At 42.4% G+C, this 27,448-nt stretch overlaps 1 protein-coding gene across 8 annotated transcripts in view; it reads left to right on the forward strand.

Annotated features, from left to right (window-relative positions):
* The window catches only part of PRKG1 (protein kinase cGMP-dependent 1), an 885,489-nt gene that overhangs the window by 93,404 nt on the left and 764,637 nt on the right, over positions 1 to 27,448 (forward strand). The window lies entirely within an intron of this gene.

Here is a 27,448-nt window from a genome sequence, read left to right on the forward strand (position 1 = left end):
TATAACGCAAAATTTATAATTTAAAAGTAATGCCAACCTAAAATGTTCCTAACTGAATATCTTAAAAGAAGTTTGAATAGTTGGCAAAGATTTTGGGGTAGCTGACTAGCTTTCTGCTATAGAAAACTGATCAGGAAATCCTATAACAAGACTTATTTTCCCATCTGTGAAAGTTGTCTCTGTTTTTCATTGCCTCCTATTTGACCTCCCACAGGCTGTATACTGATATATAAAATAGCATCAGGCATTAAAAGGATTGTGTTAGACTGAATTTGGACCAAAATTGAGATTTATTTATTTATTTATTTATTTATTTTAATATTGAAACCTAAGACTGATAGTTTCCAACAACTAGGGAGTCTGGGAGTCCTAATTTTTCCTATGAATCAGGCTTTCATGCTGTTCCAATTTGCACCAAAATCAACAGGCTTATGACCCTTGATGCCTGGAACATTCCCTGAAATTTTTCAATTGATCAGATATGGCACTCCAAAGTTATTGGGTTACAGAGAAGTGCCATTGAGTTGAGCGTTGGACCTTACTTCACTCAACTTTGGCCAAACAATTCACTCAGCTTTAAGAATAAAAGATGTTAACAACATCTCTGTGACATGATTTGATTGGAATCAAATCAGGGAATATGATTGAGTGCTCTTTTAACAACTGTTAAACTTTATACTGGCTATTTTCCCATAGTAAAAACATTATTTAAAAAAAAATTGTCAGAAACAAAAGCAGATTTATGCTTTCTGAAGACTGTACAGTTTGTCCCTGTGGAAATCATAAAATATGCTGGGAATGCAAACTTTCTGTAAAACAAAGTAAACAGCTAATGAGTGTACAGTGTATATTGAGCCCAATCCTATTCCCATCAAAGATAATGGGAAGTTTGCCATTGTCTTTGAGAATAGGTTGGGACCATAAAAACTAGGGTGATTGGTTGATCTCCGTTAACTCACGCAATTAACTCATAAAAATTAATCACAATGAAAAATATTAATTATGATTAATTGCACTGTAAAATGATAGAATACCAATTTAAATTTATTAGATATTTTTGGATGGTGTTTCTACATTTTTCAGATATACTGATTTCGATTACAACACAGAATACAAACTGTACAGGGCTCACTTTATATTATTATTTTTGATTACCAATATTTTCCCTGTAAAAATGATAAACAAAATAAATAGTATTTTTCAAGTCACTTCATACAAGTACTGTAGTGCAATCTCTTTATCATGAAAGTGCAACTTACAAATATAGATTTTTTTTGTTGCATAACTGCACTCAAAAATAAAACAATGTAAAACTTTAGAGCCTATAAATCCACTCAGTCCAACTTCTTGTTCAGCCAATCACTCAGACAAACAAGTCTGTTTACATTTATGTGAGAGAATGCTGTGGTGGGTTGGGTCACAGAAAGCCCTTGGGAACTGTCAACTGATGTGCTGGGACTACCTCTAAGCTTGCTTTCCATGGCAGCTTGGGACTTCGGGACCCTGCCTGGTTTGAGCCAGACATGCTAGCCTGCTACAAACCCAGATCCAAGTCTGAACAACATCCCCCCTCAAAAGCTGCAAGCTTAACTGAAAACAGCTTAAGAAGTGTTCCTGTCTCCAACACTCAGATGCCCAGGTCCCAATGGGGTCCAAACCCCAAATAAATCTGTTTTTAACCTGTATAAAACAGGTTTTATTGTTTGCTCTCTATAACACTGATAGAGAGAAATGCACAGCTGTTTGTCCCCCTCCCCCAGGTATTAATACTTACTCTGGGTTAATTAATAAGTAAAAAGCGATTGCATTAAATACAAAAAGTAGGATTTAAGTGGTTCCAAGTAATAACAGACAGAACAAAGTGAATTACCAAGCACAATAAAATAAAACACGCAAGTCTAAACCTAATACAGTAAGAAAGTGATTCCTGATGAAATCAAACCCTCAGAGATGTTCCAGTAAGCTTCTTTCACAAACTAGCCTCCTTCTAGTCTGGGTCCAGCAATCACTCTCACCCCAGTGGTTACTGTCCTTTGTTCCAGTTTCTTTCAGGTAGCCCCTCCACCCCCAATGTATATCTCTTAAGCCAGCTGAAGAAAAAATGCAGGGGTCTTCCAGGGGCTTAAATAGACTTTCTTTTGTGAGTGGATACCCCCGCCTCTCCCCTATGCAGAATTCTGCTCCAAGATGGAGTTTTGGAGTCACATGGGCAAGTCACATGTCCATTCATGACTCAGTTCCTTACAAGTGGCAGCCATTGCTTACATGCTACCTTGAACATCTCCAGGTAGACTTCTTATGTGGATTGGAGTCTTCCAAGGTTCCTTTGTCTGCTAAGTGTTTCTTGATTGGGCACTTAACTTGCAAATTCCTTTCTTAAGAAGCTTACCAAATGCCTTACTAAGGCTACTTAAAATCAAACAAGTACACACCAATATTCATAACTTCAAATGCAAAAATGATACATGCATACAAATAGGATGAATATATTCAGTAGATCATAACCTTTGCTGAGATATGTTACATGGCATCTGTAGCATAAAATCTATTCCAGTTATGTTGTGTGTGTATGTGTATGTATATATATATATAATATTATAAGCATATTTCCATAAAGCATTATAGGGTGCAATGTCACAAGTGCTGCCTGCTTATTATTTACAATGTTACCTGTAAGTGAGAACAGGCTTTCACATTGCACTTTTATAGCCGGCAGTGTAAAGTATTTACATGCCAGATATGCTAAACATTCGTGCTCCCTTTGTGCTTCAGCCACCATTCCAGAGGACATGCTTCCATGCTGATGATGCTTGTTTTAATAATAAATATTAAAAAAGCATTAATTAAATTTGAACTCCTTTAGGAGAGAATTGGGTGTCTCCTGCTCTGTTTTACCCACATTCTGCCATATATTTCATGTTATAGCAGTCTCAGATGACGACTCAGCGCATGTTGTTGTTCATTTTAAGACCACTTTCCCTACAGATTTGACAAAACACAGAGAAAGTACCAATGTGATATTTCTAAAGATAGCTACAGCACTCAACTCAAGGTTTAAGAATCTGAAGTGCCTTCCAAAATCTCAGAGGGAGGAGATGTGGAGCATGCTTTCAGAAGAGTTAAAAGAGCAACACTCCGATGCGGAAACTACAGAACCTGAACCACCAAAAAAGAAAATCAACCTTCTGCTAGTGGCATCTGACTAGAATAATGAAAATGAACATGTGTTGGTCCTCACTGCTTGGGATTGTTATCAAGCCAAATCCATCATCGGCATGGACGCGTGTCCTCTGGAATGGTGGTTGAAGGCTGAATGGATATATGACTCTTTAGTGCATCTGGCACGTAAATATCTTGCAACGCTGGCTACAATGGTGCTATGGGAACTCCTGTTCAAACCTTAGGTGGCCTGATAAATAATAAGCAGGCAGTATTATCTCCTGCAAATGTAAACAAACTTGTTTGTCTGCGTGACTGGCTAAACAAGAAGTTGGACTAAGTGGATTTATAGGCTCTAAAGTTTTACATTGTTTAATCATGCTGTTGTTTGCGATTAATTTTTTTTAATCACTTGACAGGCCTAATACAAACATTTTTCTTATGTAAGTATTTTCTGTAAATTACACAGCACTCTTCCATACAGTCCAGTAAGAAGAAAAGTGACTTATTTTTCAGTTACCAAACTTTGAAAAATGCTGTGAATATAAAATTGGGAAATCTGCCAAAATCCCACAAATTCATTTTTTATGAAGAGGAAATTCTACAAGTCATTTATATCTACAAGAGAGTTATGCTTTAAAAAAAATTGGTTGTATAGCCCTGGGGAAAGTACAATATATATACAAGAGATTTAGTTGAATCCCTTAGAAAGCTAAATTGGTTCTTTGAAGACAAATGCATACATCTTTTGTAGATCAGAGGCATATTTTTAAGTGATTATAATAGCAATAAAGTAAACCAGAAATATTTAGACTGAGGTGCTCTTTCTAGTTCAGAGTGTTTGCATAAAGTAATATACTAATTTATAAATGGTACATTTGTATCAGTTTAGATGGAACATAAGGGCCCAAAGAGTCAAAGGTGTCAATATGACCCTGTAACTGTCTGACTTGAAATAAGGTTTGGTATACAGAGCTCTTAGCCTGCTTAGTATCATAGCAACCACTGTTAAAAATCCTTTAAAATATTTTATTAAAGGTACTGAAAAAGAAGGAAAAACAGTTAAAGCATTTGAAGTATGAAGTATTATATAAGACTCTCATTATAACAACATATTTTCTTTCCGTTTCCTCTTCCTTTAGCTGTAGAGTTTTTAGAAGAAAACTTCCCATACTTGACAGTTTCTAAAATGGTATTAAAGATGGAAATAACTGTCCTTTTTAGAGGAAAAGAGAAGACGTTAGATGAGATAGTCTGGATCGGTTGTTCTTTCCTGGAAGACAAAAAAGACACGTGCACAAAAGGAAAGAGAAAATAATAGCAAGACAGAAAATGCAGCTTCCTTCTCTGCCATTGACTCTCACAGTAGATTCCTGGGGTCCATCAGACAGCAGGGGTAGCAGTAATGATGGTAAAGCTCACTCCTTCATTTTCTTTCAGTGACTAATCATTGCATTCACTCCCCTTCCCTGAAGTCTTTCCTTTTAAGGACACCAAAAGGGGCGGAATAGCCTATCTCCTCATTACTTTAGTAACCAATTAGGCCTGATTTCCAACACACCAATTCTGGTTCATTGGTTTCTGGTCCCACACTTTGTCACACACACTGGTGTAGGTGGTGCAACCAAGTGGTCAAAGCACGAGTTAGGCCTAGTGGTGACACCACCACTAGAAGGCAAAACCAGAGCCATGATCACAAGACAAGCCAATGGTTGGAATCCAGAGTCAGAACAGAACCAGAGTTGTGGTCAGGAGACCAGTCAGTGGCTGGAGATGGGGTGTGGAGCAAGAACAAGTGCAGGTCGGGGCTACAGGAAGCAGCTCTGGCACAGCTGCGGATGGAGAACATGTTGAGCAGCTGCTGTATTGCTGTTGCTACAAGGCTTAAATGATGATCTTCCAGCTTTTTGGTCCAAGCAGGGAGCACAGTCTCTTCCTGAGAGCTCATTGGGCCTAGTCAAGCTTGTTGGGTTGCCAGGTGACCTCACCCAGAGCCAGCTGGGTTCCTGACATACTTTTCTTGTCTACCAGGCATGATCTTAACAAAGTCCATGAGTTGTTAAAGTAGGCCTTTTTGTTAAGACTAATTCAGCCTGTCTAATTTTTATATCTTTTTTCCATCAACATTTATTATTGTGATTATTTTATGAACTTTCATCAACTTTCCCACAGCTAGGCTCCAGGGGCGGCTCTACACATTTCGCCGCCCCAAGCATGGCATCATGCCGTGGGGGGCGCTCTGCCGCTCGCCGGTCCCACGGCTCCGGTGGACCTCCCGCAGGCGTGCCTGCGGAGGGTCCACTGGTCCCACAGCTTCGGTGGAGCCGCGGGACCAGCGGACTCTCCGCAGGCATGCTGCTGAAGGCACCCTGCCTGCCGCCCTCCCAGCGACCGGCAGAGCGCCCCCCGTGGCATGCCGCCCCAAGCACGCGCTTGGCGTGCTGGGGCCTGGAGCCCCCCCTGCTAGGCTCACAAGTGAGTCAAGTTTATAGGCCCAATTATCACAACAGTCCATGCTGCAGTAACTGGGAGCTTTACATTAATTAAATTCAGAAAATATGTGTTTCAAGCACCTATATATTCTATTTTTAAAATGAGGTCAGTAAAAGCCATGATTAAATCATTAGAAATAAAATTTCATTAGGGAGCTCTAATTTGAGAACAACCCCTCAAAATACAGCTTAAATTACTATCTAAAATATAGTAGATAGTATGGAGAAAAAAAGCTGTCAAAGATTACAAGTAATACTAGCATCTATGCCAGAGGTGGGCAAACTACAGCCCACAGGCCACATCCGGCCCGCAGGACCCTGCTGCCCAGCCCCTAAGCTCCTGCCCCAGGAGGCTCGCCCCTGGCCCTTACCCCGCTGTTCCCCCTACCCTGCAGCCTCAGTGCACCACACCACTGGTGCAATGATCTGGGTAGCTGGGCAGTGCAGCTGCAGAGCCTGACCTGACCCGGTGCTCTGTGCTGTGCGGTGGCGTGGCTGGCTCTAGCCGGGCAGCACGGCTGTAGCGCCACCAGCCACCGGTGCTCCAGGCAGCGCAGTAAGGGGGCAGAGAACAGGTGGGGTTGGGTAGAGGGCAGTGGAATTCGGGGTGGTGGGCAGGGGTGTGGACAGGGGTCGGGGCGGTCAGAGGGTGGGTTAAATGGGTGCAGGGGTACTGGGGGGGCAGTCAGAAATGAGAGGAGGGGTTGGATGGGGTGGCAGGGGGCAGTCGGGGGAGGGGGTTCTGGGGGCGATCAGGGAGTGGGGGGGTAGATGGGGCCAGGATCCTGGGGGGCAGCATCAGGGGGCAAGAAGCGGGCAGAGGGGCATAAGGGGCAGGGGATGGCCCAAACCTCCCCTAACTGGCCCTCCATACAATTTCTGAAACCCAATTTGGCCCCCAGGCCAAAAAGTTTGCCCCCCCGATCTATACTTTAGTTACATTACATTATGGCTTCAGTGTTTCACTGCAGAAAATGACACATCAAGAGCAATGTTGTAATTGAAAATGGTGGTCAGTCATTTTAGCACATAGTAGGGGAAAGGTATCATAGTAGGCTAAAGGCATCATATCACCTGATGGGGTAATAATGAGAACTGAAGTTATAAACTAATTTAATTTGGCATGTATCCAAGTAATACAAGATAAATAGGATCACATGAAAAATGCATTTATCATTCTTTTGACAGTAATTAGCATCTAAAAGTAACCACAGTGGGAAAGTGATACAATGTTAAACTGACTGAATGCCGTTTATCTTGGTTTAAAAAAATACAATTTATGTACACAGGGAAATCTGTTAATTCTCAATTAAACAGTGAAATTCACTAATGTCAGTAAGCTTCTGCTGGTAGCAAAAGGTTGTGGGTTCCAATCACTTGGGTTTTAATAAAATGCTGATGCTGTTATGTAATACCAGTGCAATGATGCACTATTAGAAATCATAGAATATCAGGGTTGGAAGGGACCTCAGGAGGTCATCTAGTCCAACCCCCTGCTCAAAACAGGACCAATCCCCAGACAGATTTTTACCTCAGTTCTCTAAATGGCCTCCTCAAGGATTGAACTCACAACTCTGGGTTTAGCTGGCCAATGCTCAATCAGCTTTCAGATGTGATGCTGAACAGAAGTCCTTTCTGCCTGTCTTTGTGGCTGTCCAGTGGAAAGTTAAAGATCCCAGGCCAGATTCCTCCTGCTGTTGTGGTCACTCTGTACCACTCATGCTGTATAAAATGGCCAGTATATGATGCTAGCTGAGAATGTCCCTCCACTATCCTGATGTGAAGGAATGATAGGAAGAATAAGATGCCAATGTGGCTTCACCAAGAGCTCTTTAATGATCTGAAAATAAAAAGGAAGCTTACACGAAGTGGAAATGTGGACAAATTGCTAATAAGTATAAAAGAATAGCACAAACATGTAGGAACAAAATCGGAAAGACCAAGGCACAGAACGACTTACACTTAGCAAGAGACGTGAAAGGCAATAAGAGGTTCTTTAAATACATTAGGAATAAGTGTAGTAGTGGGGAAGAAGAGCTAATAGCTGATGGTATTAAGAAGACTGAAGTGTTCAATGCTTATTTTGGTTCAGACTTCATTTAAAAAGGTTAAAGATGGCCAGATACTCAAAACAATTAATATGAACAACAAGGGGGAAGGAATGCAAGCCAACAAAGGGAAAGATCAGGCTAAAGAATATTTAGGTAAGTTTTATCTATTCAAGTTAACAGGCCTGATGAAATTCATTATAGGGTACTTAAGGAACTAGCCAAAGTAATACTGGAACCATTAGGAATGATCTTTGAGAACTCCTGGCGGATGTGTGAGGTTCCAGAAGACTGGAGAAGAGCAAACATAGTACTTATCTTTAAGAAGTGGGAGCAAAGAGGACTGGGGGAATTACAGACCAGTCAGCTTAACTTAAATACTTTTAAAGATCCTGGAGCAAATAATAAAATAATCTATAAGTACCTGGAGGATAATAGGGTTATAAGAAATAGCCAGCATGGATTTGTCAAGAACCAAATAATTTCAAACCAATCTAACTTCCTTCTTTGACACATTTACTGGTTTTGTGGATAGGGGGAGAAGCAATAGATGTGATCTTAATTTTAGTAAGGCTGTTGAGAGTGTTCCATATGACTTTCTCATAAGCAAACTAGGGAAATGGAATTTCCCTAAAGTTATTATAAGTGGGTGCACAACTGGTTGAAAAACTGTACTCCGAGTAGTTATCAGTGGTTTGCTGTCAAACAGGAAGGGTATATCTAGTGAGGTTCCCTAAGGGGTCTGTCCTGGGTCTGGTACTAGTTAATACGGTGATGAATAACTTATATAATTTGCAGATGACCCCAAGCTTGGCGGAGTTGCTAGCACTTTGTAGGACAGAATGAGAATCCATAATGACCTTGGCAAATTGTTGAATTCAGACCAAAGACAAGTGTAAAGTACTTCACTTAGGAAGGAAAAAAATCAAAGGCACAACTACAAAATGGGGAGTAACTGGAGAGATGGTATCACCGCTGAAAAGGATCAGGGGATTATAGTGAATTCCTAATTGAATGAGTCAACATTGTGATGCTGCTGAGAAAAGGCTAGTATTCTGGGTGTATTAATGTGAATGTGGAATGTAAGATAGGGGAGGTAATTGTCCTTCTCCATTCAGCTGGGGTACTGTGTCCATTTCTGGGTGCCACCCTTTAAGAAAGATGTGGAAAAATTGGAGTGAGTCCAGAAGAGAGCAACAAAAATAATAAAAGGTTTTGAAAATCTGACCTATACAGAAGGTTTCTTAAAAAAAACTGTCATGTTTAGTTTTGAAGAAAAACAAGACAGAGTGGGGACCTGATATCAGTCTTCAAATATGTTAAGGACTGTTAAAGGACGGTGATCAATTATTTTCCATGTCCACTAAAGATAAAACTAAAAGTAATGGAGTTAATCTTCAGCAAGGGAGATTTAGGTTAGATACCAGGAAAAGCTTTCTAACTATAGGGGTAGTTAAGCTCTGGAGTAGGCTTCCAGGGAGGTTGTGGAATCCCAATCATTGGAGGTTGTTTAAAAACAGGTTGGACAAACACCAGTCAGGGATGGTTTAGGTTTACAGCTCAGGGGGCTGGACTTGACGACTTCTCAAGGTCCTTTCTAGCCCTACATCAAGGATGGCCGGTGCCCCGGCCATTGCGGGAGGCTAGCCCCCAGCCCCTCTCCTTGTGTCCAAGGCCCTGCCCCTCCCTGTCTGCCCACCCACCCGCAGGAGCCCAGAGCATCCCCACTATGGCCCCAGTGCTGGGTGGCCCTGGGGCGAGGCCCCAGCCCCGGTGCTCTGGGTGGCGCAGCCAGCCTCAGTGTGCCAGGCGGCAGCGCTCCTGGCTGTGATGTTCCAGGTGGTGCGGCCCCAGTACCAGCTGCCTTGACTCCCTGTGGGCGGCAGGCCAGCCAGCCCCGGCTAGCCAAGGCAGAGCAATCTGGGAACTGCAGGAGGGGGCCTGGTCTGGGGGCAGAGTATGGGCAGGGCCATGCTAGGCTGTTTGGGAAAGCCCAGCCTACCTGTGCTTACAATACCTGCCGCCCATGCCCTACATTTCTATGATGCTTAGGAATAAAGGCACCACATCCTCTGGTGTTGTGTAGCCACAGCACCAGAGCAAAATGACTCTAAAGTTGGTGTAATTGGACAAGAGAGGATCACCACTGTCTCAGCGTGATCCCTCGGTGGCATGGTGGTGACAAACAGGCTTTTGTGCCCCTCAGTCTGTCTGCTGCTGGGATGGCTGAGGATAGTACAGGCATGACCAGGCTGACCCTATGCCACAATGATCCCCAACTGCTTTTAGCTCTTTGAGGCTGTTTGTATTAGGCATAAATTAGAGCAATCCTTAGGATGCTCTTACTTTGAGCTCTCTGCAGGACAGGACCCTGTGCATGGAGTGCAATGGTGAGATTTAAAGCCACCTTTTCACATATACTCTGACCTGTGCTCTGCCAAACCTCAAGATCGTGCCTGGGCTGTTTTAAGATTTTTTTTATGGGTAGAAGCTTTTTCTATGATTTTTAAGTAAGTTAAATTGAACAGTCTTTAGTTTGTTCCCCAAAGTGAACTTTTATTGTGACCAGCTCTACAGACTCATCATCAAAGTACAATTAAGTTCTAGCAGCTTGTATTCCTGAAAGCATTGTGCACCTTACAGGTTGGGTAATTACTCCAAAAAATGAGCTCATGTGCCAATATTAAGAGAAATTACTATACCAGAACAGAGCAATGGCACATCTAACGTCTAGCAGTTATCTACCCTGGATGCTTAAGAGGAAGGCAAAACAAATACATGCCCACTGCACAAAACATAATGTTCTCTGCCTTTGAGGTGATTTCACGAGTTAAAGGAAAAATTTGGTCTGAATCATATTGATGAAGAATTTTATGTATTTTTAGAGAATATCGCAAAGGACACACTGACTTGATATGTCGCTGCTTCTTTGACTGCTTGTCCTCCTTGATACAGATATTGTATGATTCTAGTAGTCCAGAAGCACAGTCACATACCATGCCTTATTCAACTATGTCAAGGGTAATGGAGATACTGAAATCTTCTTTTCCAGTCCACTAGCTTTCATTATGCATAAGACCTATTAAAAATTACTAAAAATTTTGCTGTTTAAAAGATAAACTTATCTGGAAATGTTCAAATATGTACCTTTATTAAAAAAAACTTCTTGTTTGGAAGAAATCAATCTAGGGTACCTATGTATGCAGATAAATCATACCACTACCTTGTTTTTTATATTTTGTGAAAAGTTGCTGGGATAAGGAAGAGGAAGACCTTGGTACAATGAAGCTTATTACTATTTTTTTTCTTTTTCTTCCTTTAACAGCAGTGATGGTTCGCTGTCATCTATAGTGGCAAATCAGATGGATTGGTTATAAAATGAGTGTAAAAGATAGGGTATACTCTATAGGGTGTTTACCCAAGCCTCTGCAATTGCATTAAAGTCTATTAGCTACAATGGTAGACTGCATATCTAACTTCTCCACAGTAGGGTTTGTATCATGGAAATAACAGCATACTTGTGGTACAACAGCAAGCACAAGAAACAACATTTTATAATGTTCATGCAGTCACTGGTTTCCTAGGAAACTAGTACCTGAACACACATGGTAAAACTTTAGCATTGGTGGTTGGTTTTAAAGTATATCAGTAGAAAATAATCTCATAGACTTTAAAACAGAGAAATTAGGATTCAAATTATTGGACTCTGTGTAAACCTTGTTTATGTTAACAAAAATCTCAAAATAAAATATTGCTCACTAAAAGAGTGGTCGAGCCAGATTGTAGTAATTGTGGTTTTTTTCCTATCTGTGGCTGCATTCCCCCTTCTCCCCCCCCCCCAGAAATCTATCTTTGATTAGGTTTATAAGCATATCTCTTAGAGATGCCTCTCTTTAGAATCTACAAAACTGTTGTGACATATGAGTCTCAGACCAGATCAGGGTAAATTACAAGAAATAGATTTGAAGATTACACTGTCAGGGCAGTTCATTTTGTTCAAATATTTAATTTTCTGTGAGCTGAATGAAAATCTGAACAAATAGGAGAGATAACTAACATCTGTCTGTGACTCAAACCTGAAACCTTGATCTTGGACAACAAATATAAATATTTTTATAGCTAAAATATGCTATTTTAGGTACAAGAAAAATATGTAACTAATTTTACACAGGCACACTAATATTTATACTGATTTTTAAAATGGCACAGATGTTGATTTTTAACATACATAATCAGTAGATTCCAATGTTAAATAGAGAGTGTATATATAGGATTCTGTCCAAAAGAAATTAAGCTTTCTGAGTACAGAATCTCCATTGGTTTCTGAGGCTTGGCAGCCACAGTCTAATTCTGATTCAATAGCTTAAAAATAATTTCAGCTATGGAACACTGGTTTTAGACTTTCATCCCATCCCATCCTATTCCTTCCCCTTGCCCCACCCCCATAACACAGTCCCTAGGACCGGACAAGGCTTATTACTATTTTAAACCATCTGTCTGATGTGGATTTTTGCACCAAATTCACAAGGAGAGAAGGATTCGTTAGTGTCCTTGTAGCCCAAATATAAACAGGGGAAAAAATGAGTTTCATGAGATGGACACCCCTTTCTGATGAATTCTGTTGCTCAGACAGCAGAGGTTCAAGATCAGCCAGTAATAGTATGATTTAAACCTATATTCTCAATTGAATTGGTGATTGCTTTGTTTAATTACGATGTGTCACACATGAAAGAATGCAGTTAAACTATTAAGTGGGTTCACAACACTGACAATCGGAATAGCTGTGGAGATGTTTTGAAAAGGCTGAACTTTTAACATCATAAAAAATCCCTTCACTAAATAGAAACATTCCTAAATTTCTATTATCAAATATTTGCACCTTCCTCTTTTTTATTATATTTCTTTGTACTGTAAAGTGCATTTACATTTGTGGTGGTTTCTCTTAATTTTCAGTATTGTTTAGATCTGTGATAGCACGTGCACAATTTTGTAAGGGAATCTGTATTAATCTGAATTTTCTGGTGGGTAGTTGATACTCAACTAGAAATTCAAGAGTTGAATAACATTTTTATTTTAAAAAAAATTGCTCTGAGAGGGTCCTTTTTCATGTTTTGCAGTGGTGTAAAAAATTATTTAAACCAATGATACCCAAATTGTGGTGTTTAAGCTCAGTATATCTTTTGTGGAAACCCCTGAGATTACAGCTCTTCTTGCTTTGCTTGGTCTTGACTAGCCTGAGCAAAGAGTCAATTTGAAGAACTGACACTTAAGGCCACAGAGGAGTGCTGAGCAGGTGGGCTGTCCTTCACAGCAACAAGGGGTTGGTGGTAAGGGGATGCGGGGAGAAAAGAAAAATACCGTTTTCTTCTCTATGCCAACAGCAAGTAAGGAGGGAGAGAGGAATCTAACACACCCTTCCAGTAGTTGGGAACAAGGAGATGAAGTGGGGTGGGGAGGATGTAATGAGATTCATTCTATGCAGAGATCCACAAAATAGTCACAGCACCACAGGCTGACAGTTTTTCCCTTCTGACAATGCAAAGTCTAAGTGATCACACACTTCACAGCTGCTGAAGGTTGAGTGCATTGCACCCACCAAGGGCTCCTTGCATTCCTCCCTTCCTCCTCACAAGCTCCTTGTGTGCTATCCTCTCACGCTCCTCTATTTCAGGGACTTCTTGAAAGTCCCCCATTTCCCCCTCTGCCACATTCCATGGGTGTGTCCCCCCATGCTCCTCCCTCATACCATTGTCTCCCCTCTGGCTCCCCACTTCCCTGGCAGAGGCTCTGTGTCCCCATTTCACTCCCCCCTCCCAATACCAGGGTCCTGCATTTTCTCCCCTCATGCTAGGGTCTCTGTGCACCCTCCCTCTGCCTGTAGCACCAGGCAGTCTTGGGAAATGGCTTTCCTGATATTTGTTTTGCACCAAAATCAATAGGCTTGGAATTGATTGGCTATGTATTCCAAGGTTCTCACGTTACAGAGAGAGAAATGCCATCAAAGTGTTAGATCTTACTTTGCTTGGCCAAAAAGCAGATCATACACATACTCAGCCCTAACAAACTTACAATGTAAAGGACACAGAATGAGAAAGGCAGTTTGCCTTGTAACATTGCATTAATTCATGATGACACTGAGTTATACTGACAAAGCATCATGATTCAAACAATCCAATGACAGAATGTCATGCTATGATTATTTGATGTTTCTCTGTGACTCCGTTTGACAATAAAAGCTGTCAAGGATGCACACCACAGCTTCAGTATTATGTTTATTACAGTGGTATCTAAGATCCACCAAGGCACGGGGCCCCATTTTGCTAGAAACTGTACAAACATAGAGAAGTAGGCACTGTCTAACTTCACACCAGGGGCAGCTCCAGGCACCAGCATGCCAAGCACGTGCCTGGGGCGGCAAGCCACGGGTGGCGCTCTGCCAGTCGCCGCGAGGGCGGCAGGCAGGTTGCCTTCAGCGGCATGCCTGTGGAGGGTCCACTGGTCCCATGGCTTCGGCAGACCTCCCGCAGGCGTGTTGCTGAATCCGCGGGACCGGGAACCTCCCGTAGGCAAGCCGCCGAAGGCAGCCTGCCTGCCGTGCTTGGGGCGGCAAAATACCTAGAGCCGCCCCTGCTTCACACATACCTCAAGGTACGTAAGCATGTGTCCAACTTTTAGCAGATGAATGGTCCAATGGTGCTTTAAGTTAGGCACTTATTAAAAACTTGCTGAATTAAAGCCCATTGCCTCTCTTTTCCTCATGGTCCTGTGCAATCTGAAATCCCATTAATACGAGTGGAGTGGCATGCACTGAGGGAAGAACAGACCCCCTATTAATCAGATATTTGATTCACTTTACGTAATGGAAATCTAGACAAATGATAAGAAGAAATGCAGAGCAGATACACAACCAGTTTTTCTACGAATAGAATATCCAAAACAGATGTGTCAAGTTGCTGTTATTTATGGAGATGCCTCTGGATAAGGCACTCATAAATCATAATGACGTGTGTGATGTAAGAATTTAAATAGAGAAGATTCTATTTTATTTGATCTTGCCTTGGTTTGACCATTGCTTGCCTTTCAAGAATGAAAAGCACAGACTGTGCTTGGCGCATGAGATAGGCTTGTTACCGTGGGGATATAATTACTCTTTTATGGACTTCCATATTTTGGGGCGTGCAGGTGGTGCAACCTTTTGTTACTTGTTAACTGCTCTGACACGGCATTCATACTCACAGATTGCATTGGCAGGGTCAGATCATGTGTCTTTTTTGGAGACAGCATAATACTCCCTCATGTGGTTTCTATTTTCCTACAGCAAGACAATCTTTCTTTAGAGTAGTCACTGGGGAATGCTATATCTGTCACTTTTCTCCATCTATTTTGTAGATTCATTAATCTGCTTATAGGAAGGGGTGGGATATGGAGTATGGAAGCATCTTTGGAAATATGGCAGGTCTGAATACCATAATATTATAGCCAATAATCACAAACCAGGTTTATGCGCCATTGTTCATTTGATACCAGGCACGGGGGAAAACTAGCTTTGATTCTTCATAGTGCCAGACCTCTGCTTCTACTATGCAAGAACATCTGTTATACCTTCTGCTTTTACAAGTATCATTATCTTCCCATCAACCATCCTGGCAGGTACTTCACAATCATCTGTTGTCTAAGACCAGGAACAGATTAGCATTTAGTCATCAAGTCCAAAACTATTCGGCAATCTTTTCTCAAAGATTCAGGCACTCTAATGTGCTATACAAAGGGGTGATTCCTCATATCACCAACTCAGAAGTGGCAAAGGTAACGCAAGTCTAAAATGCCTATCATGAATTTAAATTATACTTGTGTGATTATCTCTAAGCCATCAGCCTTGGTGTGATACCACATGCATAGCATATCAGGAAGTGTTCATGTAGAAAAATACTTTGTGAAATCACTCAAGGTAATAGTGACATATCCAGGGTACAATCTGGGCTGGTGAACAGTTGTCCCCTCAGCTCTCTGACTGCCTTTTACACTGCTTCACTGTGAGAGCTACCACTCTTCCTGGTCTGCTCACACACAGCCTCCAGCCTGTAAATTACTCCATTATATTGTCTGAGTGCTGTAGCCAGCCACTCTTGATTTCATTGCAGAGTGATACCAGCAAATTCCCAGGCACAGACTTTCCCCAGAAGTGTATGTCTTGTACTGTTCATCTCTCTCCTGGACAATACAAGTTTGTATGAAGTCCATCATTTTATTAATAGAAAATTATATGCACAAACTGTTTTCCCAAATGGAATTTCCCAGACACTTCAATTCAAACACACTGGTTTAGATTAAACAATAAAACAAGTTTATCAACTCCAAAAGGATAGATTTTAGCGAATAAAAGTAATGAGGCATGAAAGTCAGAATTGGTTACAAGACAAATAAAAGTAAAATGCAACTAATACCTAACTTAAACTAGAGTGAATTCAAAAAGCAAAGATTTCTCACCACATTTCAGCAGTCCTGCTGGATGAATTTCTTTAAGTCCAGATCCCTTCCCCAGTCCAATGCTGCTTCCTTTGTTCTTCAAGTGCTGTGGGCAGAGAGAAAGGGAGGAAGGATTTGGGGTCTGCCCTACTTTCTTACAGTTCTTTCCCTTCTTTGAGAAGCATCTCCAGCTGAGGTTCAGGAGCCAAAATCCCATGCTGTTTCTTTTTAAGATGTAAATTTTTCATCTGCGTCTCTTTTCCTGCCAATTAATAGCCACTTAAGCAGGCGATGGCCCATTTGACCTGTTTACACCTGGCTGAGGTGTCAGCTAGTCTTTTTTCTCTGAGTAACTGATTTGGCTGCTCCCCAGATTTGGAGTATGTTTTAGTAACGCCATATAGTGGAATCTTATAACTTCACATACAATGTTGCCACACATTTTATTAGGACCATATAGACCAGCAAGTAAAGTTTCAAAAGATATCTCACAAGCTCTACTTGTACAAAGATTATGATAAATAGCGTGCAAAGGGTGAATACAGGGATACAGAGCATCACAGTAATTGACAATCGTAATTAAGAACTAGATCAATTGATTGTAACATCTTTTGAAAGAAATTCTATGCTATGGCAAAGAATCTGCAAGTAGTGAGAATTTGTTTTACCACAAGACAAAGTGGTCAGAAGATGATGATTGTATAATTGCATTTAGTAGTAATTAATAGTACTTGCTGCACATGAAATTTCAAGAAAAGATTGTAGTGGTAACATTGTCACAAAATGGTGCAAATGGATAAACCATTTTTGTTTGAGGAAAAGCTTTAAAAATTGAATATTTTTATAAATCTACTAGCCTATGGCATTTGGAGTATGTGGAAACTGTAGCACATGTACAGTAGATGGAGAACTGGCTGACTTGTGAATTGCAGCAGTACACAGGTCTCCAGAAATGACCGAGAGAACCAGGTAGAACCTGCAGGGGCAGTAATACCCAAGGAAGGAAAGAATCGTCAAAGATTTTGGTTTATATAGGTCTATAACCAGCCTAGGTCTATATAGGTCTATAGGTTTATATAGGTCTATAACCAATGTAGATCTACATTTTAATGCTTTGATTATGCTTATGGTCAAATTTACTAAATATGGAAGTTTTGTAATCTTGTTCCCTGTATGTATTCTGAATCTGAGTTTACTGAGCTTACTTTAGTGACATTATTTTTACCTCTTGTTAGCACTGTGGAGCTCATACAGCTACTGTAACGTGTGCTGCATTCTTTTCAGAACTGCATGTCTTCAGTAGAGTCATTTAATAAGTTCTAGTTGAAGTATCATAGAAACTGGTGGTACTACGTAAGCCAGAAACTAACTTGGTTTCAAGTTCCCAGCTTGGTCACTGTGCAGCAAGTTAGAAACGTGTTGTCCTGATTCTCCAGTTAGACATAGTTGACAATACTGATCACAGGGATCTGGATGTGGCTCCCTTGTTCCAGAAGGGGGTCTATCCTGTCTTCCACTTCTGAGAAAGCTGGTATAATGTCCCGTATGCTAGGAAAGAATCCGAGGTAGCATTGCTCAGCTTTGCCAAATCCTTGCTGTGACTTCTCCTCATCCCCCTTAACCTCCCAACCTGTGGTTTATCTCCATTGCTTTGGTGCCATTGGAGGTTCCCCTTACCCAGGTAGAACTATCTGCTGGGAATCTCTGGGTGTTTTAAGGCCACTCTGCACTGCTTAAGTCTTTAGGAGACCAGAGAATCTGCCCATATAGGTCTTTATTGGTAAAGGTAATACAGAGGTCACTGAGAGACAATAAATATTGAGCTCAATACTTTTATTTTATTTTTTGAGGATCACTTTCTAGAATCAATGGCACTTTTAAGCAGTGCCCATATGGAGAATGAGTTGCTACCTCAGCAAATCAATTTAAAAATATTGGCAACATTTCATATTTTTTAAAGGGGTGGGGCGATTAGCAAAAAGGCACTTTGTTTTGGTCTCTTGTATGCCCTTTTTTGTTTTATGTAATTTAATTTACTGTGCCATAAGTAATTTGTCTCTGGCTTTGTAGGCTTGATAAAATTGCAAGATCCTAAAAAGGTATTTGTGTTTTGTCAGTAGGTTTCATTGGAGAAGCCAATGTGGAGCTTCTCCAAAGCAATTCCTGGAAGTTAAATCAGTTGTCTGGTTGCATAACTACTTCCTGAACTTTTTCTCAAAAGATAAAGCCCACCCTGAGGATGACGAAGCTTCACATCTGGATTGTGAAACTTCTACAGTTTGAGGATTAATTTTTAATTTAGGGGATTAGTGAAAAAAAGCATGACATTCATTGTTTCCATTTACCAAGCTGAATATGTAACATTCCCTTTCTCATGTGTAAAAATATTAGAAATATTTCTGAATGGAGAAAACAGGGGTCTATGCGGGGCAGGGGAAGCGGGTCCCTCTCTGTGATGCTTCCCAGGGGTCCCTTGGATTGTGAAGTGCCTCACTACCACCTCCCCTTAGCATGAGGAAGCAAGTCTATACTTGTTGTATGTCAGTTCCCAAACACCGCCACCCTCTGGCAATACAAGCATTGCCTTCCAGGCCTCTGCAGGCTCTACTCTCTCTTTATATGTTAATGATAGGCACAGTCCAAACCCCAAGTCCTCTGAGTGTCTCCCTGGAGTGCCCAGTCCCTAATCCACTGGACACTCACAGAATTTCCAGATCCTCTGTTCTCAAAGGAAAAGTACACCACAGTTACATAGTAGAATAGAGCTCTGTGAATGCACAGCACTTAGATTTGTTTACAAAAAAATAAAGTATACATTTAACAAAACAGAGATTCAAATGATAACAAGCAGAAATATTGGAAACAAAGGGTTACATACAAAGTAAAATCATAATGTGCATACTAGAATCTAAACTTAACTGACAAGATATTCACATTGTGTAGAGAAAAAGCTAATCCAAAATCCTTCCACCATATTGCACTTAGGCTTGGCTGTAATCTTCCATTCATGAGACAAGCATGCTGTCTTCCTCTTGACTCCTCAGTGGAAGGATCCAGAATATGTCTCTATAGTTTATATACAGTTTTGTTGTAGCTGTGTTGGTCCCAGGATATGAAAGAGAGAAGGAGGGTGATGTAATATCTTTTATTGGCCCAGCTTCTGTCAGTGGAAGGTACAAGCTCTCAAGCTACACAGAGCTTTTCTTCAGCTCTGACTCTGCTTCCTTCCCTGGACATGGAGGAGAACGCTGTGTTAGCTCCATAAACAGAAGTTTTGATCCAATAAAAGATATTACCTGATCTACCCTGTCTCTCTATAGCATAGTTCACGAACCCATTGTCTTCACTTGCAAACAGGATAACCCTTGCTGCTTGTGTTTTCCTTGCTAGAATCTCCCCAGAGTCTTTGCAATTACTTGATTAGTATTTTGCTCAGACTGGAAATAGGTGTACATTGTGAAGTATGCTACTCAATTTACATGTAGACAGAGCGATTAAACAAATATCTTCTGCATGCAAGAAAGCCTTTTTTCTCATCATTGGGTGACCATTTCCAAGTCCAGATCTTAAGAACATAATGTTCAGTGTATATGTATGTAACTCCTCACATATTATCCGTGCATACATTTTACAATACACCTCTACCCCGATATAACGTGGTCCTCGGGAGACAAAAAATCTCACCACATTATAGGTGACACACCGTTATAACAAACTTGCTTTGCCCCCGCCCCGTTCCCTGACCCCCCCCCCCAGAGACCCCCATCCCTAATCACCCCCAGGACCCTACTCAACCCCCTTGTTCCCTGACTGCTCTGATCCCTATCTACCCCGTCCCCTGACAGGCACTCACCAGCAGCGGTGGGAAGCAGAGCAGCCTGCTCCACTCTGCCACCTCCCAGCCGTGGCACTCCACTTCCCGCCGTCGGTGAGTGCGGGGAGGTTGGGGAAAGGATGCTCCCCCCACTCACCTGCGGTGGGAAGCGGAGCAACGTGGCCCCAGCCTGCTCCGCTTTCCTTGCCCCGGCCCCAGCCGTGTCACTGGGGGGTGGCTGGGGAAAGGTCCTGCACTCACCTGCCCGGTGGGAAGTGGAGCACCACGGCTGAGAGCTGGCAGAATGGAGCTGGCTGGGGCTGGGCTGCTCCACTTCCCGCCGCCAGTGAGTGCAGGGAGGTAGGGGAAAAGATGCCCTCTGCACTCACCTGCGGCAGAAAGCGGAGCAAGGCAGCCCCAGCCCACTCCACTCTGTCACCTCCCAGCTGTGGTGCTCCGCTTCCTGCCTCAGGTGAGTGCAGGGAGGTTGGGGAAAGGACACCCCTCGTACTCACTGACGGCGGGAAGCAGAGCGCTGTGGCTGGGAGCTGGCAGAGTGGAGTGGGCTGCTCCACTTCCGCTGCTGCTGGTGAGTGCGGGGGGGAGCCTTTCCCCCAAGTCCCCTCCCCTGAGCGACATGGCTGGGGCTGTGGCAAGGGAAGCAGAGCGGGCTGCTCCTGGCCACCTGCTAATCCCCCCCCGGGCCACTCTGGAACTGCGGGGTCCCCAAAAGTGCCCTCCCACAGCTCCTGCCCCCCAGACCCTGGGGAGAGCCCCTGACCACCCCCAAGACCCTCTGCTCCTTATCTAACCCCTCAGCCCTGGCCTGGCCTGGCACCCTTAACACGCTGCTCAGAGCAGGTGTCAGAGCTTTACTGCCTTGTATGCGAACCCGCCTTATATCAGGTCGCGTTATATTGAGGTAGAGGTGTAATTATGAAGACCACTGTGGCACGAGCTATCAGCAGAGATCTCACATGACTCTCTTTGGTGAATTACTATGTAGATACACTGGGTCTTGTAGCCTTTATACATCCCTCTGTTAGTTGGCACCAAAAGGTCCCCTGCCCCCACAAGTGTCCATTGATTAGTCACATTTAATGAAGCAAAAAATACGTTGCAGCTATATAGTGCTTTTTTATTCAAGGATTTCAAGATGCTGACCCAGTTCGTCTTGCTTGCTAACTGAAGAGACTTCTATAGAAGACAGCACATGTATTCTGAATGTTCTAAAGCTATCCGTTACTATCATCTGTCTAGAATAATTCCCCTTAGGTGAAAATATGAAATGAATATCTAGATTTGACTGTAGTGTTAGAGAAAAGTAGTACACTCTGTGCATTTATTTTCATTCTTGGAGGCTCGATTCACATCCAAGCATAACAAAGCAGCAATCTGTTCAGAGCTTCCTCATATAAGGTTAAGACTAAGAGCATATGTTATTACTAGCACTCTAGCTGAAATCTGGATGCGTACAGCTTAAAATAGCTTTCAGGCCATTTAAGGTGAGTTTTGGCTCTGAAAAAATCATATTTAGTAAGGAAACAAGAAAATTGTTATAATGCATCCACAGAACCTAAAATCTTAGTCAAAATGGTGTATTGCATAGAAAAACTTTTAACTGAGTAGCTAGGCTGTATTGAGAAGCCAAGTCTACAAGTTCTTTTTTTTGTGATGCCACAGAAAGTCCTAAAATGATGGCAATAATTAGCCTTTTGCTGTGTGTGGCTTTTTTCTCCCAAAAAAGTCTTTATTCATGAACAAAAACTCATGAATTTGTTCTTTCACCAATTTATTTCTGTTACAGTAGTGCTGGCACTAGGTGTTATCTGTTTTAGCTCCTTCCAATTACAAGTGCAAAATACTGTTCCTTCCTTCCTTCCTTCCTAAAAGGAGAAAAGTATGTTTAAACTTCTGCCAAAACAGGTGTAGGAGTAGGGGTCATTTTAAAAAAAAGACTTGTTGTTTTAATCTGCACATTGGAAGAAAAGTGTTCTATAATGACTGAATAAAATATTTCTTATAATTTACAGGTGACCAAAATTCAGTATTAAATTATTCTATCTGCCTCATTATTCCTTTCCTATGACAGGCTAATGTTGTTACATTTTAACATCTAATTTGTCAAATTAGAAAAAAGACAGTAAGCATGGGGCATCCAGTGTGCTATCTTTGGTTAATGGGATGCAGGCCAGAAGAGTTGGTTCAATCTGTACTTACAGTAGGTTATACAGACCGTAATTTAATGCATCTGGTTTTCAGGGTGGATTACTAGGTTTTTAAAAAGTCCCAATTTTTTTATAATTGAAACTATATTATACCTACAGAGTAATTGCCGTTAAGAACTTGGTGATTGGAAGTTAGATTTTTATAGCTTATTGAATGGCAAACTGCAAGTCTTTAAAAAGCCTAACACAAACACACATAGAACAGTTAAATTAATATTGAATTTTTAACTGTCAAGCTGTGAGCTAATGAGCATTGATTATTTTACAAAGTCTTCAGCCAATATAACAAACCTAAATTCCTGTTTAATAAGAGTGCTTTCTTTTAGTAAAAGAAACAGCAGGAACTACGAGTAATTTATACAACAGAAGCTCCACGATAGTTAGATCATATTTAGAAAGAGTCTGTCCAGAACCTCTCTATCCAGTATATCTTCTGGTTTTGGTGAGAGAGGCTACTCAGACTATCACTGGTGGATCTAAACATCCCCACCTCTGAGTTATGGTCAGAGCTGAATCTGGAAACACTTCTATTTCCTAGCTCCCTTTCAGACAGTCAGTCTTCAGAAAACACTCAGAGGGTACGTCTACACTACGAGATTATTCCGATTTTACATAAACCGGTTTAGTAAAACAGATTGTATAAAATCGAGTGCATGCGGCCACACTAAGCATATTAATTCGGTGGTGTGCGTCCACGGTCCGAGGCTAGCATCGATTTCTGGAGCGTTGCACTGTGGGTAGCTATTCCGTAGCTATCCCATAGTTCCCGCAGTCTCCCCCGCCCCTTGGAATTCTGGGTTGAGATCCCAGTGCCTGATGGGGCAAAAATAATTGTCGCGGGTGGTTCTGGGTAAATGTCGTCACTCATTCCTTCCTCCGGGAAAGCAACGGCAGACAATCATTTCGCGCCCTTTTTCCCTGGATTGCCCTGGCAGACGCCATAGCATGGCAACCATGGAGCCTGTTTTGCCTCTTGTCACTGTCACCGTATGTGTAATAGATGCCGCTGACAGAGGCGATTCAGCAGCGCTACACAGCAGCATTCATTTGCTTTTGCATGATAGCAGAGATGGTTATCAGCTGTTCTGTACCATCTACCATACCCTTGTAAATTGCCTATGAGATGATGGTTACCAGTCCTTTTGTGCTTTATCCTCTGCTGCTGTCATAGGTGCCCCTGGCTGAGATCAGCCGGGGGCGCAAAAGACAAGCAGAGACGGTTACCAGTCATATTGCACCGTCTGCTGCTATCATGGGTGCCCCTGGCTGAGATCGGCCGGGGGCGCAAAAGACAAAAATGGGAATGACTTCCTGAGTCAATCCCTCCTTTATGGTATCTAAAAATAGAATCAGTCCTGCCTAGAATATGGGGCAAGTGTACTAGAGAAGCAGTGTATCAGAGAACCAGAGAGCACAGCCCCTCCATGTCAGATCCCGCCGAAATGATGAGCTGCATGCCATTCACAGGGGGTGCCCCTGCAACAACCCCACCTGTTGATTCCCTCCTCCCCCAGCCTTCATGGGCTACCATTGCAGTGTCCCCCCATTTGTGTGATGAAGTAATAAAGAATGCAGGAATAAGAAACAGTGACTTGTTACTGAGATAAAATGAGGGGAAGGCAGCCTCCAGCTGCTATGATAGTCCAGACAGGACATTAAGCAGTGTGGGGGAGAGGAGCCCAGCATCCCGCTGCTATGATAGTCCAGGCAGTACAGAATCTTTTCTTTACACATGAAGGGCGGGGGCTGATGGAGCTCAGCCCCCTGTTGCTATGATGAAGATAGTTACCAGCCGTTCTGTACCATCTACAGGGAATGACCAGGAGTTTTTTACCCAGGCGCCCCCGGCCGACCTCACCTGAGGCCAGCCAGGAGCACTCACGGGCTGATGATGAGGACAGGTACCAGTCATATTGCACCATATACCACCAGTGAGGGGGAAAGAGGATACTGCAATTGAGTGCCGCAGCATCGCGTGTACCAGCAGCATTCAGTAGACATAGGGTGACATTTAGAAGAGTCAAGAGACAATTTTTTCCCTTTTACTTCTGGGGGTGGCTGGGGGCTGTAAATTGATGAGCTATGCCCTGAACCACCGCGGACAGTGTGTTTCACCCTACAGGCATTTGGAGCTCAGCCAAGAATGCAAATGCTTTTCGGAGACTGCAGGAACTGTGGGATAGCTTGAGTCCTCAGTCCCCCCTCCCTCCATGAGCGTCCATTTGATTCTTTGGCTTTCCGTTACGCTTGTCACGCAGCAGTGCGCTGAGTCCCTGCTATGGCGTCTGTCTGGAGATTTTTTAAAAATGCTTTGGAATTTCGTCTTCTGTAACGGAGCTCTGATAGAACAGATTTGCCTGCCCATACAGCGATCACATCCATACGGTCCATGCTGGAGCTCTTTTTGGATTTTGATTTCGGACTGCATCACCACCCGGGCTGATCGGAGCTCCACGCTGGGCAAACAGGAAATGATATTCAAAAGTTCGCGGGGCTTTTCCTGTCTACCTGGCCACTGCATCCGAGTTCAGATTGCTGTCCAGAGCGGTCAGTGGTGCACTGTGGGATACCGCCCGGAGGCCAATACCGTTGATTTGCGGCCACACTAACCCTAAACCGATATGGTAATACCGATATTAGCGCTACTCCTCTCGTTAGGGAGGAGTACAGAAACCGGTTTAAAGAGCCCTTTATATCGATATAAAGGGCCTCTTAGTGTGGACGGGTGTGGCGTTAAATTGGTTTAACGCTCCTAAAACCAGTTTAAACGCGTAGTGTAGACCAGGCCAGAGGAGTAGGACGATTGGAAGAGCTAGCTGATCCCCTAGGATTTCTGCCTTTGTCTTTATATAAACACAAAACAAAACATATATAAATACATGCACAAGAGGGAAATAACACAAAATAATATTTAATGTTCATTATTTGTAAATCCTGGGGGTGGGGGAAAATTTTCTGCCTTTTTTTTTTTTTAGTCTCCAAGTGGGTGTCCTGCACATACCTGACTAAGGAGATAAATTGTTTTCAGGGGGTCCAATTTGCTTGGCTGATTTCTTAGTTCTCTGTCCCCCAGATTTTTCTGCACTGCTTTGGGAAAATGACCACAATATTATTATTTTTTTAAACTTAGGAAAACAATCTCCAACTGTAGGTGAATTTGGACAATGGAAGTGTCTGGAGTGGGACTCTAGATTGCCTGCCTTGCCTCTCTATTCCTTCCCTGTTATATTCAACCTCACTTTCATGATTGTGGCAGTTACAGCCATGGCACCTGTTCCAACACAATGGTGTCACCACTGAAAGTTCTGAGGATTTAAAGGCATTCCTGAGGGATTATGCAAAAGCCAAAGTCTCAGACCAAAAACTGGAATCTGACCAGGAATACTGCAAAGATGGATTCAATATTAATATCTAAGAATGATCCCTGGGGGGGGGGGTTTCAAACAGCTCTGGTCTAGTCACCTCTTGCTATGCGTGCATCGCTCCTGTTGACATTGTAAAAGATGCATGTGTTTTGAGAGGAGAACAGGCCAGTCTCTAATTGGACTGCATTCCTATTTGATGTTGGCTCCCTAGCACTAGATGGTATAGAACTCTGCTCTCAAACATTCACTAGTCCTTTGAGGTACTAGCAGGTAAATCTCATTCTGTGCTTAGCTGCCTTAGAGCCTCAATTCCTGAACGTTTATCTTCCTGGCCATAGCCAGCTAAGGAATCTCCCCCATATCATGACTTCATTCACTGAAGCCAGTTCTAGCCTCCAACAGTGAGTTGGGCTTTGATTTGGATGGTATTTCTGTGCACTTTCATTGATATGCTGTGTTCCCTTTTAGTTCCCCAGGGCACCCCCTAGGCTCTGGGGCAGGCTCCTGCATTCACATGGGCCTCTGGTCTGCAATGTCTGGGTATTCCACTAAAGTCATAAAAGGCTGAGCCCCACACAGTCAATCCCTTCCATAGTTGTCAACAAATGCAAAAACAAATTCTCTTTCAGAGAGCCTTCTATTCAGCTATGGTCCCAATGAGGCTCACAGGCTCATATGAAGAAATAGTCCTATTGAAAATCAGTTAGTATTGGTCTGCCCTTCTTTCAGAGAGGGACCATCAGGCAGTGGTCATCTCAGGAGCTCTGGCCTAAAGCCAGCCCTCTTTCTAGGAGAGGAAGACTCAAGGTCTTTTCTCGTTTTGTCTGCCACAAACTGCTGTCTTCCCATTTTAAGGTCCTCCCTCCAGGTCTGACATCTCTCGGAGGTTGGCGAGGAGTGGGGTTTTGAGGCTGGCTGAGCCCACAATAGTTTATTAGCCCTGTGTTGCTGAGTGTGGGGCACCTGTTGACTACGACCACCGACATAGACCTTCAAACCCCCTGATGTCCTGAGGACTGTTTTCTGTTTTGGATACAGCTTGTCACTCTAAGAGTAGAGAGAAACCATCAAATTCCAACAAAAGAGAAGTCTTACCTACCTAGTCTGGATACTTTGCAAAGTTCAGCAAGATAGGTCCACTAAACATAATTAAAGTGAACATACAGGCGAATATATTTGTATAAAGCAGCATCCTTTTCTTGGCTCTGCTTTGGTCAGAGAGAGGCAGTCAGAAATTCCTTTCTTTTCTCACTCCGAGACCCATTGTTCTTGTATCAATGCACACTTTCATTATTGTGGCCCATGATCTTGTTGCACTTGCTCTTCTTCCCTCTGGTTAAATCTTGTCAAGAGAGATAATTTGGTATTTAAGTTTACAGAATTCACAAAAGTTATTTACTCAGCTGTTTTGGCTGATTATCATACAGGACAGCTTCCCCAAAGTGGTAGTCTGCAAATCCATTCAGGATTGTATTCATTACTAGACTGCCTATTCCATTTTAACCTGAAATAGCCTTTTTGAAGGCAGATGTGCATACACAATAAGTGTTTTTTTTTTAAATGAATTTCCCCCTCACTCAGGAAGATCTTTAGGGATGTTAGTTTATTTTTCAAATATTTAATTGTGTGTAAACACAGATGTTAACTGTCTCTCACAGGTGTCACTCACTGTTTCTTAATGGGATGAAGGGGTGCATGTGTGCATTTTGCTATAAATCTCTATTAGCAATGTTTGTCCTCCTCCTCCAAAAGAAATATAAACTATGGATAGCTACCCATTCCTTTGTCAGAATCACTTTGCAAGTTTCCTACTTAAGCATCTGAACCAAGTTATTGTCGTAACTGATTTTTTTTATAGTCTTTTCCTATGATAAAT

Source organism: Mauremys reevesii, linkage group 7 (assembly GCF_016161935.1).
Source record: "Mauremys reevesii isolate NIE-2019 linkage group 7, ASM1616193v1, whole genome shotgun sequence".
NCBI lineage: Eukaryota > Metazoa > Chordata > Testudines > Geoemydidae > Mauremys > Mauremys reevesii.